Consider the following 20,033-nt stretch of genomic DNA (forward strand, 5'->3'; position numbering starts at 1 on the left):
TTTGTAGTGTTGGATATTCAGGGTCTCCATGTGCACCATCGCCAACAAGCTGTGTTGTGAATGAAAGACACAGATGTGAACACGACGGTTTGCTAAGCTGCGCGGAGAGCCGAGGAGGGCGAGGGAACACACGGCCGCGCCCAAGATGCGCGCCCGGGCCACTTGGCGCATCGCTCGCTGGCCTTGCCGAGCAAAGGCGAAAACCGAGGCATTGCCGGATGGCTGCACTGTTGTTGGCGGTCGTCGCGGGGGGCCACGTGAGGGTGCATACGGCCACTTTGCTGATTGGGGGACTTGAAGCAAGATAGGTTCGAGGCCGATAGGTTAGAAAGGTAACCTGGGGCGCTATAACTTAAAACTGTTCCAAACTTTTCTATTCCAATTCTGCTATCAGCCCTCCACGATTGATCAAAAACTTTTTTCGACCACGCCCACTTCACCTGTCTGTCATGAGACGTCACGAAAACCGCGATACCTCCCCATCTGATGTGATGTGTACACACTAATTATGCATGATTTGACAGAAAAAAGAAAAGCAGTTATTTCTGATTCGACCCCTTTTCGCCATTAGCCCTCGGCTATTGGTAAAAAGTTTTCGGGCTGCACCCACTCCACCTGCCTGTAACGCGACGTCACAAAACCACACAAACTCACCGCGTCAAAGTGACGTGTACGCGATAGAGATGCATTAATATGCCGAACAAAACTGAATTTTCTTCGGAATAGCCGCAGGATGCCCCGTTTCGAAAGGAATAAAAGATGGCTGCCGCCGATCGCTGAGACGCTGGCTACTCGCACCTGCCGGACAGCATGTGGGCGTATTTGCGTATAATAAATCTTCTTGCGTGGCCGTGTAATGTTTTCGAGCCCTTTCGGCACGTTTACCACCTCATTCTGCCAACTCTTCTTTGCTGAGGGTCAGTTTTAGCGTCGTTCTTAAGCTTCTGTTGCATGCCGCCGCGATTTTCGACCAGCCACCACAAGGTAAGTAAGGGAAAGCCGACCAATCGCAGACGCCGGCACCACCCTCTTCATCCAGTTATCGATTTTCAGTGCACTGGCTCTGCCCCAGTGAATCCCTCTCCACTTGAGCGTTCTCCTCGCCTCTTGTCAGCCAATTAGGTACGACAAGCCGCTCAGTGTAGGCAATGTTATTCATTTTTCAAGCAAGCAAAAGTGACCTCCTATGAACGAGGAGAGCGTTTGAATGGTCTGTTCAGACAACCCTGCGGGTGACCGCCCGGTGCTTGCCTCGGTGGTTACGCAAATTTGACGTCAGGAGATTGGAATAGAAACACATTGGAATAGTTTTACGTTATAGGGCCCCTGCTTGCGAAAATGTACTGTCGTGAGGAACATGTACCAGACTTGACGCCTCTAGCATTTCATTTGTATATCGGTGCACTTGGACAACCGGCGAGCAATCGTCGTGCAGAAGGCCGGCAGCTACTTGCATTCAGTGCGTTCAGTACTTGCGAGCCTCTTTGAGCTGACTGTGTCTGCAACTTATTGCTAAGAGCACGCGAAGAGCATTAACCAGTGACTGCAGCATGACGACGACCTGCAGACAGTGCTCTGGCCATTTCGCGGAAAGAGACATTCGACACCGTTGTCACACCTTGGAAGCACGAGTGTTTTAATTTCAGAGAAATAAGAGAGGTTGCTGTTATCGGTTCGAGGAGTGGTCTCAGATGGTCTGAATTAACGCAAAATACACTGACCTGGGCGGCATACGTTGCCCTTACCCGAATCCAGAGACCATAGTTAATCGACTTGCCTGCAGTTCATCGCTAGAGCACAGCAATACTACGCTACTAGTTTGGCCGTTATTGTGCCGAACGGTGGGCATCCCGAGATGAACGAGCGAAGCCAGACTGCAGCTCAGTGCCCCGCACGACCGAGAATGTATTTATACATCGGGCCCTCTGCCGGTCGCCTATAAAAGGACACAGCGCTCAATGCGAGGAGGAGAACACCTGGTTCCTTTCGACGCTCACCGAGCCTTGGACAGCGGCGCGTTCCGAGGCGGCGGCGCCCGCGTTTGCAGCGCCTGGCGCTCCAGTCGCACGGAACAAGCGAGCGGCGGGGCCAGCGATGTGGCGTGCGTCGCTTTCTAAAATAAGCGCCTTGATAAGCCCCCTTCCAGATCGCGCGCCTCACAGCCGACGGCTCGAGCGCATACGCACCGCGACTGGGGGCGTCCGCGTAGCGTGCCGTTATTGTTGGTCGCGTCAAATCAAATCTCGCTCGCTGCGTGTGATGCAAGCCTAAGCTAATCGAGGCACGTAATTAGAGCAAGCTGTGCTTTGCCAGAAGAAACCTCCTGGCATAATGTGGCACATAAAAGATGAGCTTACTTCAAAGTCATCCTATGCCAAGTTGAGACAACGGGACATTTGCTTGGCTTTATGCTAAAGATCCCTGAAAAACATTGGCAGTATTCGGCGACTTCACCGCCTCAGATATCCGCCGAACAATTCCTCGTCGGCGATGCGATTCGAAAGCCTCCAGCCATGTAGTTTCCGCTCCGTAGTTACCTGCATAAATAAGTACGTGATAACGCTTCTTCCCTGTGGTTTTATCACTCATTTTATTCTTATGCAGGTATACCGAACCACGAGCCCTTAGAACATGCCATAACACAAGTGACTAATCTTTCTTTCCGTTGAGTGGTGTGTGCACATGTGGTAGCAATGTTGAAAAAAAAAAAAACGACAAATGAATGCCTAGACATCGCGAATTACAGACTTACATCGTTAGCATGATCTGCAACTGCGTGAAGCGGTTAGTGACACATTTTGTCACCTCCTTCCCGGAAGACAACAATTTTCTGTCTCTGTTACATGAAAGAAGAAAATGGTCGAAAGCGATACACTTGGTCACAGCAATGCACGAGTTAGCTTCGTCTTATCATAAAGGAGGTCAACTTTGAGGCTGCTTAGATTTTTGTAAGGCTTTTGAGATTGTTAGGTGTAGCTAGCTCCTCTTCAACTTACAGAGCATAGGCCTTCCCGTAAACCTCATTAACTGGATCTGCTATTATTTTTACAATAAAAAGCGGCCAACAAATAGCGGTATCAAGTAAATGGTTCCAGATAGGCGTACTGCCCATGTGTGTTTGTTTGCTTATTTGATGCGGAAAAGAAAAGCAAGGGGCCCTATAGCGTAAAGTTGTTCCAATCTCCTGACGCCAGATTTACGTAAGCACCGACGTATGCATCGGGCGGCAGTCCGCAGGGTTGCTTAAAGAGCCCAATCAAACGCGCTTCTCGTTTATAGGATGTAACTTTTTTATTTTTGCTTTCAAAGCGAATAGCATTACCTGCATTGATCAGTTTCTCTTATCTAATTTGCTGAATAGAGGCGAGGAGCCCACTCAAGTGGAGAGGGTTTCCATGGGACCGAGCCAGCGCACTGAAAATAGATAACCGGGTGAGGTGGGTGTGGCCGGCGTCTGCGATTCGTCCGTTTCCCTTTACTTAGATTGCGGTGGCTGGATCAAAATTGCAGTGGCGTGCAACAGACGGTTAAAAATGCTGCTAAAATGGATGCCCAGCAAATAATAGTTGGCAGAGTGACGTCACATACGTGACGGAAGGTCTCGATAACTTTATACTGCCACACAAAAATGTTTATTTTACCCAAATAAATCCATGCTCCCCGGCAGCTACTTGTAGCCAGCGCCAGAGCGATCGGCGGGAAGCCATCTCCTATTCTTTTCAGGGCGGCGCAGTCTCCGTCTGATCAAAAAAAAAAAAAATCTGTTTTGTTCGGCATATTAACGCGTCTTTAACGCGTACAAGTCACTTTGACGCAGTGAGTTCTCGCGGTTTTGTTACGTTGCGTCACAGACAGGCGAAGTGGACGCAGCCCGAAAATGTTTGACCAATAGCAATTAGTCAAATGACGCTTTTTTCGCTAATGGCGACAAGGGCGTCGAATCAGAAATTATTATTTTTCTTTCTTTTGGTCTAACCATGCGTAATCAATGTGCACCCATCATATGAGATGGGGTGTTTTCGCGGTTTTCGTGACGTCGCGTGACAGACAGGCGCAGTGGGGGGGGGGGGGGGGGGGGGAATTGTTTCACCAATCGTCGAGGGCTGATTGCAGAATTGGAATAGAAAGTTTTAAGATAGGTTTATGTTATAGCGCCCCAAGCATGCATTTTCAGCAGCAAATTAGTAGATCCCGAAGTAGAACTGTCCGGGGGACCTCATCTCTTGCAATACATACAAGATAATGGCGTACATAGCAGCAGGATGTATCCAACAAGCGATTTCATACTGCAGAATGATATATATATGGAAAATCACAAGATAAAAAATAAGATACAGAGCTTTGTTTATAAAATAAGTATATTTCATTATCATCAGCTAACAGAGGCATAAAGGCAGGATAGGAAGGTTACATAACTCTTGAATTTATAACAATTTAACACGAAAGTATTTTGTTAAAGGAGTACTGACACAAACTTCTATTAGCTTTACTTTTCGCGCCTAATCAGTGGCTATTGACCCAGTATACATGCTAAAGAAACTAGTTTGCTCCAGCGCTTGACGATTGTTTGGCTATGTGCTCATATTTCTCTCGCTCTCTCGACCTGTCGCTGTTGCGATTTCGAGGAGCACTTCGTGCCCCGTAACGTAACAGGCATGCTAGTAAACTCCGATGATCACGTGAGCGCGCAGACCTATTGTACCTAACTGCTACGTAAAGCATTGGTAGCGATGTAATCGTTAACGTTCGTACTTTTCTGATGATTTCCTTCGACAATAACACTGACGTGACAAAAGAAACGCAATGTATTGTAGCTAAACGAATTGACACATGATGCTGCCCCCAGCTCTGCTACTGCTGGTCACGGCACCAGTACGATCCGTAAATTATGAGAAGATTGCGCGTACACTTCGTATGAGCATGTACGTGCGCTTCATGTGCAGCGAGTATAAGACAAACAGTGCTGAAACGTCTTCCAGACAGCGAGAGACGCCCATGACTTCGCACGTCCCCGATATCAACTGCCAACACTCGTGAAGTATCATTGTTTACACCTAGGCTGATGGTTGCATCGATAGATGCTGCACTTTCCGGTTCGCTGCTGGCACGAACTTCAAAATTAAACTAAAATGCGCACCAAGCGGCATTTGCTGTTGATAATTTACAGATAAAACCAACGAGCTCGCAGCAGTCTATGCTACCAATTAATTGGAGTTATATTTTTTTTTTGTCTCAGTACCTCTTTATTATCAATACAAGCTCCAAGAGTGGAAGCAAATTAAACATTCTACAAATTGCTACAAAATCGCAAAACTCGCATCCGCAATAATATAGAAGAAACCACAACGAAGGTAGCCTTTCCAAAATGTTATTTTTAATTTTTCTAAAGAAATACAAAAAAGAGGTAATTTTAATGTCTGTAGGACTTGTACTCCGAAGAGTTATGCCGCCAAATATGAGTGTTCCCTTTCCATAATTTGAAGTGATTTTGGGTAAAATATGGTTAGCCCATTCAGGAAATTTAGGGTTGTATGTGTTAACGATGTGACATAAAGAGAGGACATCTGTAGGTAGGTCATGATGAATCAAGTGAAACATGAAAAGTGATAGCTTATATTGAAGTTGATAAATAGTCACGGAAAGGCAGCACAGTGGTCTAAATGTAATCAGTTTTATTGCTTGGTTTTGAAAGTGTTGTAAACGTTTAAGATGAGTAAGATAAATAAATTATTAAATAAATAAATAAATAAATAAATAAATCTTTATTTATCCAGAATATCTGGATAGTCTTCAGGGCTAAATGCCGCTCTAGGCAGCTTGACTGGCTCCCTGAAGACCGTTACAATGGCAGCTTGCGACCTTCCTTCTGCAATTTTACAAACGCGGAAAATGAAGCAAATGAATGTTTCCTCATGTAGACAAACAGTACGTTATACCTATATAAGCATGATATAATGAAGCAAGGATACCTGTCGCCACGTATGGGCGCGTATTGATGAGAACATGAATACCAAATGACACTTTTTGCTGTAATGATATGACATGATATTAGTGTTTTAAGTGTCTCTCAGGGGTAACACCAATAACTTTTACTTTTTCAGATATTGGTGGTATATAGTTATTCAAGGAAACGGTTATTGGATTTACCATTACTTTTGGTGGGCTATGGAACATTACAAGCGTTATTTTAACGGATTTATACGCAGTTGGTTTAAGGTAGACCACGTGCCGACGTTGGAGAGGTCGGTATTACGTGTGGCTTGCAGAACAGTTAATGTGTTCTGAGATGAGTATAACGTGGCATCGTTGGCATATAATATCAATTTGAATCGGTAGGTACACTGGGCAAGTCATTTATGAACAATCAGAAAAGCAATGGAACTAAGATGGAGCTCTGAGGAACACCGCTGGAAATTAATTTATTGGGGGAGTTTTGATAATTAACACAGACAACTAGGGAATGATTAGGTAAGTAGCAGCGAAAACGTTCGAGAGGTGGACTATTAACGCCGAATGGCTCTAGCTTATGGAATAAAATGCAAGGATTTATCGTGTCAAACGCCTTCCTGATGTCGATAGTTCATGGGGGCAGCGTTGTGGGATGTTTTCTTTTTCTTTCTTGGCCGTTATGAAAGGCATTACACATGAATATATGCGTCAGTAGTAAATTCGGACTGTTTGCATAGGAGCTGCACGTTCCTTTCTTTCTTTTTAATTTTTCCACCATCCTTACTGTAGATGACCAGGAATGTCTGCACAAGCAGACCTGCATGTGTTTTCAAGAGGTGAGACGATTGGCCTTATTAGGAAACGAAACAGGTCAAAATTCGCCTTTATGCATGTTATAAATCAGAAAATGGATCCGTAAACAAGCATTCGTCTAAGGACTTTGCTTTGACTGAGGTTAACGAATAGGAATGTCTAGGAGTTACATTTGCAAATTGTCTAACGTAGTAGACCCATATTATTAAACTTGTTCGTCTGCCTCCAGAAAGCTTAGTTGTGTTCGACACAAGCAGAAACGCCATCAGGCACGAGGCTGTTGACCTATAATGCTTCTATAAGACCAATATAGTTGCCAACAACCGCGTAACGGGCGGTAGAATGAAAAACGATAGACCTGATATTAAGAGACTCGAACATATCGTTGTGGATCAGACAGGAAACGGGGATCGCCTATATTCTAGTTGAAATTAAGAGGAAAATTCACCGACGATTACGGTACTCCCCTATGCAAAAATTTAGCGCCGCTCTGCAGGTGTTTTCATTTCACGATATATTGGCTGGCGCGGACAATCTGTCTCGTGCGGCCCGTTGCAAACGGAGCGAAGTCTGCCGCGGCTGCCTCGTTGATCGCGAGAACCAGTGCGTGAGTGACGCGCGGGCTTTTCACACCAACCGCCGCAGACAGACCTCCCAGACTACCCGCGCAACTCTTGCGCCATCTCGTAGCCATCGTCACTGCACTCTTCTTTTCAGGCTTTCGCCGTACCCTCCTCCTCCTCCGCTTTCCGTCCCCCGCTGCACTCCGCGTTCTCTCTTTCCTCCTTCACTCGTTCTCTCGGTTATGCCGACGCTCGCCGCAGGAACGGGCACCTGCGCTATGATCAATGGAGCTGAGCTTGGCCTGCTATGCGCAGAACAGATGACCGTTGGTGTGATAGAATGGGCGCCGAAGTAAGGTTAGCGCCCTCGAAAATGGCAGATAGCTAAATGTGTGCTGAAATTAGGGAATTTGCAGATATGGCCTGTTACCCGCTGGCAGAACACAGGCGTAATCTTAAATATTGCTGAGAGGCCTTCGTCCTGCAGTGTACATAAAAATTATGCCGATCACATACTTTGTGCAAATTGGTGTACGCGAAGCTTTTATGAGCCGACAAGGAAAAAAAGGGGGAGGACGCTTAAGCTTCACCTTTCAATGTGGAACGCGATAGCATTCAAAGATCATTGACTGCTTCTCATGCCTTCCGGCAACGGCAGCTCATGTAACCGTAATGTTTACCGGGAAACGCTGGCGGTGAACGCCTTAGCAAAAAGACAACTTGCCTTCACCCCCCCACTTCAAGGTGAGCTTTCTGGTAGAAACGCGGTCTCCTGCGTGCGCCGATAGCGGAGATTGTGCTCAGCCGCGCAAAGAAAATTACATCGTTTGCAGGTTTCTGTTATTGTGTCGCACTTTTAATATTTAGGTCTGAGAAGATTTCACATAAAAGACATTCGGTGGTGGTGTTTTGTATCATGGCATTTTTTTCTGGGCTGTCATTCTCGAAATTATCAGAATAACTTTGTCTAGAATGTAAGACAAGGTATGAGCAACTGTGTGATAGAATGATGTGACAATATAACCCGCATATACCATTTGTCATATAGAAAAATGCTTGCCATGTACATATGCCTAAATATATGCAGAAATTTTTTCTCACGGACAACTCCGTCCATGCCGACACCGAATATCCTGCGACATGTGACCCTTAAGGCTATCGCGTTAAAATTGTGCACTACGCCAAAAAAACCGATGCAAATTTAGGTGACGAACACGTCCCTCAGCCACCATGGTGGACCTTGTAGAGGTACTGGAACTTTTATTCAGCGTTAAAACCTGTTCAATCACTAAAGGTGACGTGCTCGACCTTGTGTAGAAACGCGCCACAGCTCTGCGGCCCGCCTGGAGCCGACTTCCAGCACATAATGTCCACATGCCCTGAGTTCCAGCCACCCTCTGAGTGGCAACATATCGAGTTCGAGAGATGGGAGATTGCGGTGTCTACCTCCAATCCCAGCCGACCAAATAGGGCTGGTAGACGGGGCTCTGAGGGTCGTCGAGGGCCACAAACTCCCGGCGACCCTACGCGCTCTTCACCAGTAGGATTGTAACATGAGGTTCAAGCACAACAAAGGTTTACCCCCACAACACAGCTGCACGATGAGAGACGCGCAATGGAATTTGGCTTCGAACGCATTTGCCGTCTTCACCGTCAGATGTGCGCTCACTTATTTTTTTTTTTTTTTTATTGGCATGCGATGCGTCTAATGCGCCAAGCTCCGCAAAGCGCTGGCTTGCATGAGGGAAATTGGTAAAAGTGTTTTATTCCACCTATTATGCATGCGTTCGGCGCAGCCTCTGGTCCATGGCGCATAATAGCAATAGAACATCGAGTTTCTGTGCTGGCGGAACCCAGTTCGAAACCGACTTTCACCAGTGTAATGTATTATAGCGACAGCGTTAAGGGTCCCCTGTCGCAGAAGATCCGGCGTCGGTGGAGTTGTGCGTGAGCGAAAATTTCCGTATATATTTATATATATGTATACGCCACGCTTTGCTATCCACCCCTTGCTATATGGTATGTTGTATATGCGGGTTATATTGCTACACCATTCTATCGCTAAAGTCGCTCGCACCTTGCCTTACACTCTTGACAAAGTTATTCCTCGGAATTTTGTGAATGAAAGCCTACGAACAAATGTGCTGAAGCAAAACAGCAACAGCGCACGTTTTCGTGTTAAATATTCTCAGACTTACGCATTAACAGTGTGAAACAAGAACAGAAACCTGAAAATTACGTAATTTTTCTGGCGCGCCTGTGTACTACCGCCGGTATCGGCCTACGCAAGAGGCCGCGTTTCTACCAGGAAGCTCGCCTTCGTGCATGGCATTCGCCGCCAGCGTTTCCCGGTAAACATTACGCTTATATAAGCTGTAGTTGCCTGGAAGCTTGAGAAGCAGTCAGAAATCTTTGAATAATATCGCGTTCCACTCTTAAAGGCCAAGCTTACGGGCCCTCCAAAGAGAGAGAGAGAAAATGATAAAAGGAAGGTAGGGAGGTTAACCAGGACTGAGCCCGGTTGGCTACCCTACACTGGGGAAAGGGAAAGGGGGACGGAAAAAAAATTTTTATAAAATTTTATATAAAATTTTTATAGTATGTGCGGGCACCTGTCAAGGTCACCCTCAAAGTGCAGCCAGATAGAAACTCACAAAGTAAGGGGAAGAGCCAAAGCAAGCCAACCACTTAAAATCATGACGAAAATTATGAACTCGTGTGGTTAAGAGGCACTAGGACTGCTTCATCAGTGTTGAACTGCCTTTAAAAAAAGAAGTCTGGGGTTTTACGTGCCAGAAGCACATAATTATGAGGCATGCAGTTGTGGGAGAGTTGTTGTTGTTGTTGTTCCCTAATGATTTCAATAAAAACGGGCAATTTGAACTTGTGTGAATGGAAATTTATGTGATACAGATATATACCCTAATGTATGTATACATATTACGCTATAGAATACGCAATTTGAATCAGAAAAGAAAAATGAAACGGAAATTCTGGCGTTAAATTCCTTTAGTGTCACAAAGAAAATTGCAGAGCGAATGACAAACGTTCTTGTGCTTAAAACCGAGTTCGGTAGCACCAAAGGAAAGGACGACCGGGCGAAACAACGTTAAGTGAAGTTTACGCAACGGTTCTTCCAACAATCTTTTTCTTTGAACTTCAAAATGGCGACGTGCTAAAAAGAAATGTTCTAGAAATTCACTCTCATTGGGGAAATACCACAATGGTGATATTGCGAGACCAGACCTGTTAAGGTAAACCTCAGTGGGGGCACTCGGCAACGTGTTATCGTAAGCGACACTTGAGCCTTTCTAGTGGTGCACAATCTATTGTTCCAAGAGGAATTTAGATGCGAGTATTGTGGTTGAGTCGGCACTAATTGTGACCATCTGGGGTTCTTTAGCGTACACATAAATTTAAGTAAATGGCCACTCATTGAAATGCGGCCGCCGCGGCTGGGATCAAACTCTCGAGCTTAGCATCGCGTGTCTATTTCTTTCTTTCTTTGATATTTTTAAACGAGAGTGAGAAGAATGTTACGAGACGTACTGTTCCACTGGACATACTGCTGCGGAATTGCGAAGGTATCGCCGTATTGCCTGTCGCTTGTCCCCAGTGAAATGCATTGCAAACATGATATTTGTTTGTTTCACCGCACTGTCTTTCTTTCGCCTATGTATTATTTTCCTGTGTTTTACTGCTGAACTGATCCTCTGGGCATATTTGGATCAGGCAGCAGGATATGCGTGTGCTCGCAGGGTTTCGTCAAATTGTTCGTACAAATACGGACGTGCAGGTGAAAATATCAGTGGCGATTCTCAATCAAGCTTTCCCGTCGCCTTACTACCACGTGATCGCGTCTTCCCACACTTCAAACACATACCCTTTTTTGCGCACTACCAATTCCAACGCATTAAACATGTGCATACCTATTACCACTTTCATGGCGGCGACGCGTACAAACGCTTATACTATATAAAAACGAGAAATTGGCAGAAAAAGAAAGCTAACCGTTTCACCTCGTGTGCGAAGCAGTGACAGCGATGGTTCATGTTATTAAGGCCATTGCAATCTCGTTTTACCACAGTGTATTTGCTACTTCTACAATGTGTGATAATCTCTGAAACTAGTGCTTCTGCTCTTCTGTGAGAATATTTTGCTATTTATGGTTGCTATTTTGATTACTTTTCGGAAGATTAATGTGATCTTTTGTAACAGTTCGTGTAATACTATTCCGCTGGTACCTTAGTGTACGTTCATCAAATATATGACGTCTTGTGATCTCGTTCACTGAAAGGTGTTGGTTACTCAAGCAGAATCGTCTGTTACTTTTTCACGGTGAGAAAGAAGACGAGGATGTTGCCAGCCGGAGAAAGGCAGCAATGAATAGAAGTTTTATATCAGTTGCAGTGTTGCCTAAACAAACACTTGTAAGATCGCCTGCTTCTTGGCCCGATGTGGGTATGAGGGGAAAGAAGAGCAAGAAGTCTTCCCGCTTGAAGACGTTAGTCCGCCCTTTTACGACAAAGTCTTCGCCACGCCAGTCCAAGGCCTCTGATGTATCATGTATTCTACTCATATATATGGATACGACTATCAGTAAAAAATATAATGTGATTGTTCTTTCAGTGCAGTCTCTAAGTACGGTGTTTATCACGACTCACAAAATAAAACAGCAGCATGCAAGCCATTTATCATATTTGCTCTTCTGGCACGTGCCTTAGATTCCAGAAGAACAAATACAGAAGTTAAGTGGACTAGTCAGAAGAGAGCGTTTCCGCCCTCTCCTCCACTTTTTACTTGGCCAAACAAGTAAAACTCGGGCAGATTTGCTATAGTAATAAATACATTCAAAAGCCCTAATAAACACAAACATGACAATGAACACCACCAACACTTGCACTATTCTTTGTTTTGTCCATGTATTTTTAGCGCTTTTAATTCTATTCCATGTCACGAACAAGCTAGCCAGACAACACACCTTTTTAAGCACTTTTCTATACTGCCTCCGCTGGAACGCGTCTTTATGGCGTCATTGCGAGTGGCAGTGTAGTAAAGTCTCAGAAGCATCGAGAATCTGTTCGTTCGCGTCAAATCTTCTCAAGCCAGCGCTTAGTACAGTGCGCGACTGCTTGACGCTGTTGGTTTCTTCTTTTTCTTCCCAAGTCGACAAGCAGCCGGTAATACAGGTAAAAGGCGGCATTGTGACACGGCTCGTTACGCAAGCTCTCCCCCACTACGTGGATTTCGCGCCTGTTTGCTTTGGGAGCACGCAGTAAAGAAACAAACGTAAACCGAGAGCAAAAGTGAAGCCATTGTCGAAGAGAATGCTTTGACAGATCATCTCTACAGCGCAGTCAGCGCTGCGAGGAGGGGAGCCGGGAGGCAGTGAAGCGCGAAACACGGAGGACGCGCACAGCCGCCGCCTCCTCGTCAAAAGGGACAAGCGCGGTTAGCACTGGCAGCCCCTTTTCTGCCTGAGAAATTAATTGGCTCTGAGCCTGTAACGAGCCCGCTCAGCTCAGCTTTTCTTATCGCAGGTTTTTTTTCTTTTTCGTCGTTTTGCGTTCGTTGGTTCACATGCAGCATCCTTTTCCTTTCTCATTTAGCCAGTACGCCGGCCTTTGCTGCTCGCTACGGAATAAAATAAAATAATAAAGCTAAGCAGATATTTTATTTGATTTATCGCTGAGGTCATAGGTGCTCCAGCGAATTCCTGCCAGAACCCCCTGGTTAACCGCCCTGTCTTTTCTTAGGTTTTCTCTCTTCTGCCAAAATGAGAAATTGAACTCGCGTTATCGCAGTGAGAAAAGCTTAAAGAACTTCAACGAAGGTTGTTTCTCAATTGCTGACCAATATCCGCCGTTAGCGCAGATACTGGCAGGTAATGACAATTCCGCGAGTTTCTAGCTCCTGGCATATGTGGATCTTCATTTGTTTCGCCTTGCGTCTCCTACTCTCGTTAAGATCATTCGCCGTTCCTGTTTGCCTAATCAGGTACGAGTTTCACTAATGCGGAAACGTTTGCACCGCGCAGTGTTCCGCCAATTTCCAATCGAAATCATCTATTTACATCACCGATGTCCAGCGCTTAATACACTTTTCCAAGTCGAAGATTTCTTTGCTTAGAAAAATGTGGCGTGGCCCGGTCCTGTCTCCACCCGGCCATTCCTGGAGACAACGTAATGGTGAACTGTGGACCAAACTGGTACCTTAGTGGGAAATCCTGGCACCATCGCATGATGTGCGTCTTTGGAAGGATTTCAATGCCATTTGTAATGCGAACTGATCTTGGAGGCAGGGCTATCAAAGGCACGGGTGGGCCGATTTTGGTAATGCTACCGCATCGCCATCGCTCACATTTGAAGCTAGTCTTGCCCTTGTGTACGTCTCCGGATATTAGACACTCGTACGCCACCGCGAAGGCGTAGCGCGATAGCGGTCAGCTCCTCACACAACCGAGACGCACAGTCCCATATTTGCATTGCTGCAAGCATTTCCGTACCCAGAAAACAACAAATATCCAGTGGACGTACCACGAAAGACCAAATATTCGAGACAGTGAATGACGTCTAATTGAGATCTATAAAATTTTCCACGAGTACATGGCAGTCAGGGTCATCCAAAGGACGTCGAACGTCTTTGTGATTTGGCCATCTCTTGCGCATCCAAAGCTTTCGCACCTTGCTCGTACATTCTGCGTTGTGACTATAGATGAACGCACCATGCCGCCGGAATACAAAATGTCTCTGATATGCCCAACAGTGAGATGCCGGGAGAGGAAAAGCCGCGCTCTTGCCTGTTCCAGCACTGTGGCGGGGCATTTATTTTGTTTCTCCCCTCCATGTGCGTCTTCGGCATCCTGTGAGAGAGAGAATGTGTTCTTGAATTGCGAAATATCCATCTGTTCATTTTGAAAAGATTCAATTCGGAGTAATAAAGCCCATAATTTCAGTTATGACCCATTATTTTTTCGCAACGTGCCAATGAGCAGCAATCTTGCACGGCCTCTGCACATATTTTCTCATACACAAGTGCTTTCTTCTTCAGTTATATCTAATATAGAACAGTTTTGAAAATATGTAATATTTAACTTGCCGATATAATACGACAGATTATCAAGAAAAAAGAAGCTTGAACTTACAATATCTGCGACTATATCAACTCGCAGCATGAAATGTGTTTCATCGGCGGGTCTTTTGGGACTTTCGTCTGGTTGACCATCGCCCAAGTACGTACAGACTAGACAGAACTGTGCAGTTGCGTACTGGAATTTAGAGCTGAGATTCTGACAGAATTTGTTTTCCGTTTATTCGCCTTGCGGAGTGCATATACAATTGTCCTGAGGGCGACGTGTTGGGGTTTCATTATCAAACATAGATGTATCGCTTGGTTCCTGGAGCTTCTCTTGAAGTGTCAGGGATATTTCTCATTTGCAATGATTATTTCTGAGTATATCGCAGCGTTATGTGTTTGGCACTATCGCGGTGTGACAAGCTGCGCGGGCCTATCAAGATACACACTCCATGTGGGGATTCCGCTTGTGTGGATTTTCTTTAGTACATGTATTTAGAGGTAGCTAGAAAGTACTGGCTTTCTATATATCTGGAATTCCGTTGCACCAGAAGCAGCTACTTGCGTGCAGGCCATGCACTTAGTCATTCATTTGTATGTGCGATTATTACCTAAGACTAATCGTTTCAATTTATTTATTTATTTATTTATTTATTTATTTATTTATTTATTTATTTATTTATTTGTACTTACTGCAGCCATATTGGGCTGTTGCAGGAGTGGATGTGAAAAGCAGAACAGTGACAAATAACGAAAGGCAATAATTGTGAGATTGCAACTGCTAGTCATTTTCTGAGTGCTAACACCCTTTTCGCGTTAGTTATGTTTTAGTGAAGCTGAACTTTCAAGGATTTGTTTTTATTGAAGTTTTATAGTTCTTTTACACCCATGTTTAACCGCTTTGTATACTGTTAGAACTTGCGATGAATATTTTCATAAATGTGCCTGGCTAGGTGCCAATCATTTTTGTAATAAAACTTTATCAATTCTGTAGACAAAAAGCAAAGTTGATATGACATTGTGAGTCTCACTATTGTGCTTTACCTAATGCTTACTGAACTCTTTTCATGTAGCCATTGCAGTATTTGTAACTATTTATAATGATCAAAGTATAGATCTACGATACTGTGAGCCCAATTTTTAGATTTTCGTGAGCGCTAGAACTATATATAGTAAGAAAGGTACTTCATGAGTGTCTCAAATTATATTTTGAGATTCACATGTTTGCACGTTAACAAAGCATTGCAAGCAAATTCACCAGCTACTTGCCGACAACGGTGGTAGCTGTGGCATTAGTGTGCGTCAGCAGATGTGCCACCGAGGACAAGCGAAATGCGAGCAGCGGAGCAAATGAAGGCACAGCGCACGTCGTCGGCCTGTCATTGTGCACGTGCGTCGGCATGAGCTTCTCGCCCAGAGTTCCAGCCACCTTAACGGTAATCGCAGCTAGGAATGGCACTGCAGTGGCGAGGTGAGCGTCAGACAAAATACAGAAGACGCAATCGCACCAGGACAAGCAACCCCGCGTCGAAACCAGCTGCGCGTGCATGTGAACAATGATGGCAGGCCGATGCCGCACGCTGTGCTCCCCCCAGTTGTGCCTCGCCGACACGCTCTGCTGTTCGCATTTCATTTGTATTTGATAGTACATCTGCAGTGACACTTGCAGGTATGCATCTCATTATAGCGTGAACAGGAAAGATCCATTGGATGATCCATGGACTTCCTGCATTCCCAAAATGAACATGTATTAGAGGTCACTTGTGATGTGATGTGATAGAGGTCACCGATGTGACCTAGATTATCCATGGTATGTATTTGCAATGTTGTTTGAAGAAATATGGATATCTATAGGATGTGTGCAATGTCTAAAACATTATGCTCTACGGATGGGAGATAAACGCTTATCTGGGTATTTTATAGTGCATTGAAGTCGTCGAGAAGGGCTGCGCGTTCACCGTTGCCATTCACGCAATACGCTTGGTAAAGTGCTTGTCGGGCGCGTGACTTATATTCGTTTACTTTCGTTCTGCTGAGATCAAGCACGTCGATATTTTTTGTGGTATTCCGAGCGCAGCCTGTAAGGCCAACTACACGCGTCGCGTGAACTTGCGAGAGTCACTATACTGCGAAACGCCTGCCGAACTTGACCTCCAGTTGTACGGGCACCGAAAACGTGGCCAGAGGAGACGCGATCAAGCGAGGCCACGACTGCGAGCAGGATATTGTCGAAGCAGGAGAGCATCGAGAGAAACCACGAGAATCGCTGCGTCTGCACCGTTCAGGCCACCGTGCCGTGCCCGTACAGGTGCCAGCCGAGAAGGAATCGGCTGCCTGCAGACTGTAGTCGTGGCTCGCGGGTGTTTGTTGGTAAGAAGTCTTGGCGTTGCTTTCTGGAAGGGCCGCTCCCAACACGATATAGTATGTCGTGGCGTGCTAGCATTTTTCCACCAAGTTTTATGTGGTACCGGTTGTCCAGTAATAAGCAGATGATGCTTCTCACCATCTGTGCTATACTGATCCTCAGTCGTGGAAAAAGGAAAGCGTAGGCCCCGGCCAGCACGGACGCGTTGGACAAAGTGTCGCGCGAGTCACGTGCTGTTTTTCGCAAAGGAGCACTCGGACTGGTACGCCAGACATCGACGGCTGCCATAGCAACCGTGCTACTGAAGCTGCTGCTCTCGGCCTCTGAAAAGTGAGATAAGATTTCCCGCCCACGTCTTTCTCGCAGCACAGTCTTTCCTTGGCGTGCGGTAAGTAAGCTCGAAAGTTTAGGGTCGATGAGCCTGAGCGTCCGCCAGCGACACTCGAGTAATCACGGCCCGGGTTTTCCTCACGTGCCACGGAAAAGCACAGGAGCGCGTCTGCTTCACCAAAGCTGTTAGAGAAGTTTCATAGGCTTTATTCGGCAGCACACATTTCTGGCAGCTCGTAGCAATGCAAGTTCAAAGCTCGCGCCTATCTGTTCCGGCGAGCTGATTGGAGGCGCAAAGAGAGGTGGCACACCAACGTGGTTGCATTTCCGGCTTCGAAAACGCGACCTCAGGGCCTCTCTTATTTTGTTTATTTCCTCCATGGCCGCAGCCATCAGGGTAGATGTCGACCATCTTTCCCAAAACTAAGCTCTGCAGGGCACAAATTGGGAGCGTGCAACGACGCTGCAGGGTGCAGTTATGCCTGGCGAACAGGCCCGGAGCAAGGTCAGCTTTCCGAACTGGATCGAAGCACCGACCTATCTTTTCGTTTTTCTGCTGCAGACTTTCGGGATGCGCCGTAGCTTAGCTTTGTTGTGGATTTGGGAAAACATGTTTATTAGAGGTGAACCTTCACCGACACGAACAAGTCGAGTCTTGTGATCTTCGTCACCGTTACGGAACCGCTGTAGTTGGTACGCGGCTGTGTTGGCTGCCGCGCGTTTAGATAGTCCTGAAGCATTCTCTGCCTCGTGCCATGCGTAGTCTACTGTTCCTGTCTTTCGCACCTATTTAATAACGAGAAATGCGGGGCCAATGATGGGATCGAACGTTCCAGAAGGGCAGCCCGGTGCCCATTAAGATCGCCCTTCTCTCCTGCAAAAGCCTCATTGAGGCGTTGGCCCCTTCCCCACGGTGCGGAGGTTTGCGGCGCCCCCTGCTCTTCTCTGCGGGGCGAGCGTCGCGTGCCAGTATATCGCGTCGTGATCGCATTCTGTGTGAAGCATTCTGGCCTCTGGCTTTCGCGCATGCCGTGCACCCTGCCAAAAGGCGGTACTCGAACCTCGAGCTGCATGGCCGTCTGAAGAGTTCCTCAGTGCTCGCAATATGACGGGACGTGGTGCGGTCGAGAAGTCGGTCGTTCCCCATGCAGCTGGTCGGATTAATGGAGCCCATATAGATTTAAGAGGTTTAGCGCCGCTGCGAGCAAAAATACCCGCACGAGAGGAGCGGCTCGAGAAGCTAAGAACACAAAACGCGGCGCGCAGATTCGAGGAAGAGAAATCCCCGCTTATTTTGCCCGAATACGCACTCTCCTCCCACAAGAACGTAGTCATTTATCTTTGAATGCTTCGATTTCGGCGTCTCTGCATTTGCTTGCGAACATTTGTCTTTGCGCCGATCTCTCCGCACTAATGCGGCTTATTTAATTTTTTTTTTCATTCTCCCAGTTCTGTTCGTGCAGGGCTCTCGTCCCTCGTTCGGTGAATTTCACTTCATTTTTGATCGCTTCTCTTGCGCTTCTTTTCGTTCCACCGATTCTGCTTGCCTCGTTTTGCTCTTTTCTCGCACACCGTTTCATTGCAGCGTTCCTCCCACACAGTGACGCGTTCGTTCTTCGCGAATGCATGGAGGAAGAGAATTGCCGATTTATTTTGATGGGGGCCTAATCGTGCTCTCCATCTCGCGCCTGTGTTTTCTTATTCCGCGTGCACAACGTATCGAGTCATATCTTGCCGACCACTTCTCGCTGCGCTTTCATTTCCGTACTTTTGGCTTAGGTATACGCGCTCCTAGTTCGGTCTTGGCTCGTTTATGTATTCATGCCCTAGTCAGCTGTCGTTTACAACTATGCTCGTGGAGCTACCTTCCTTCACTCCGTCTCTTGAAGGCCCTTCTCCTGATTTTTTTTTCTTTTCTCCTCACGTTTGCTTTTCTACTCGCGCAGTTTTAGCAAAAGGGAGTCTTTCGTTCAATTATGCCGCTGGCCTTCGTCCCAACACAAAGATGGAAGTAACAAAAGAGCGAAAAACTAATAATGCAGATCCAGCGAACAGGTTGTAATCCATGTGAATCCAAGTTTCAGTTACGCGGTGTGTATTCAATCCTGTGCGGCTAACGGCGATGCGTCCTATTGTGTTTACCTGCAAGATCATCCGATGTGTATGTTCTTGCAATCTTTTATGCCTAAGCACGACACTGCTCACGAGCTATGCCGCCACGAAGACAGCAAATCAGTGTGAGCCGCGAGGACGAACGCGATGCTCGCCGCGCGACACGTGGCTGCATTTGTGGGTCACGCATCCCCTGGACCACGATGGCGCACGCCCGCTCTGAACGATGGAATGGGTGGAGAGGCCAACAAGCACTGACACCAAGGACAGCATAATTACTTGTGTTTAATAAATGAAAATAAAGAAACGATAAATTAATGGAAATTAAAGTGGATGAAAAAACTTGCCGCAGGTGGGAACCGAACACCCACAACCTTCGCATTTTGCGTGCGATGCTCTAGCAATTGACGTTTCTTTATTTTCATTTATTAAAACACAAGTAATTTTCCCTATGTTGTCCTTGGTGTCAGTGTTTGTTGGCTTCTCATGATATGACTATATATATATATATATATATATATATATATATATATATATATATATATATATATATATATATATATATACTGCGTGCACTAGCTCCTTGTTATGCTCGCACGAAAGCGCGTTGGGCGCGGAAAGGAGAATATTACTGGCAAACCGAGGCCTCAGGGGAGCGCCTGAGTCAGTGCAGGTGGGGCGGGATCTCCAGGGCACCCAATGGGCAGCCATGGGGATCAGAGCTGGAACACAGACCTGGGAGCGACGTGATCGGAAGGCGAGCAGATTTCACGACAGATCACACAATCGTCTGCGAACAAACGAATCGATGACGTTATTTGGGATGG

The 20,033-nt window shown here is 46.2% G+C and overlaps 1 long non-coding RNA gene across 1 annotated transcript in view; it reads right to left on the reverse strand.

Moving 5' to 3' along the window:
- Nucleotides 1–13,901: 13,901 nt before the first annotated feature.
- The window catches only part of LOC135903445 (uncharacterized), a 42,267-nt gene continuing 36,135 nt past the window's right edge, over nt 13,902–20,033 (reverse strand). The window contains exon 3 of the long non-coding RNA XR_010564805.2: nt 13,902–14,187. This is a non-coding gene — a long non-coding RNA (uncharacterized lncRNA). The remainder of the gene's footprint in view (nt 14,188–20,033) is intronic.

Source organism: Dermacentor albipictus, chromosome 2 (genome assembly GCF_038994185.2).
Source record: "Dermacentor albipictus isolate Rhodes 1998 colony chromosome 2, USDA_Dalb.pri_finalv2, whole genome shotgun sequence".
In the NCBI taxonomy this organism is placed as follows: Eukaryota; Metazoa; Arthropoda; class Arachnida; order Ixodida; family Ixodidae; genus Dermacentor; species Dermacentor albipictus.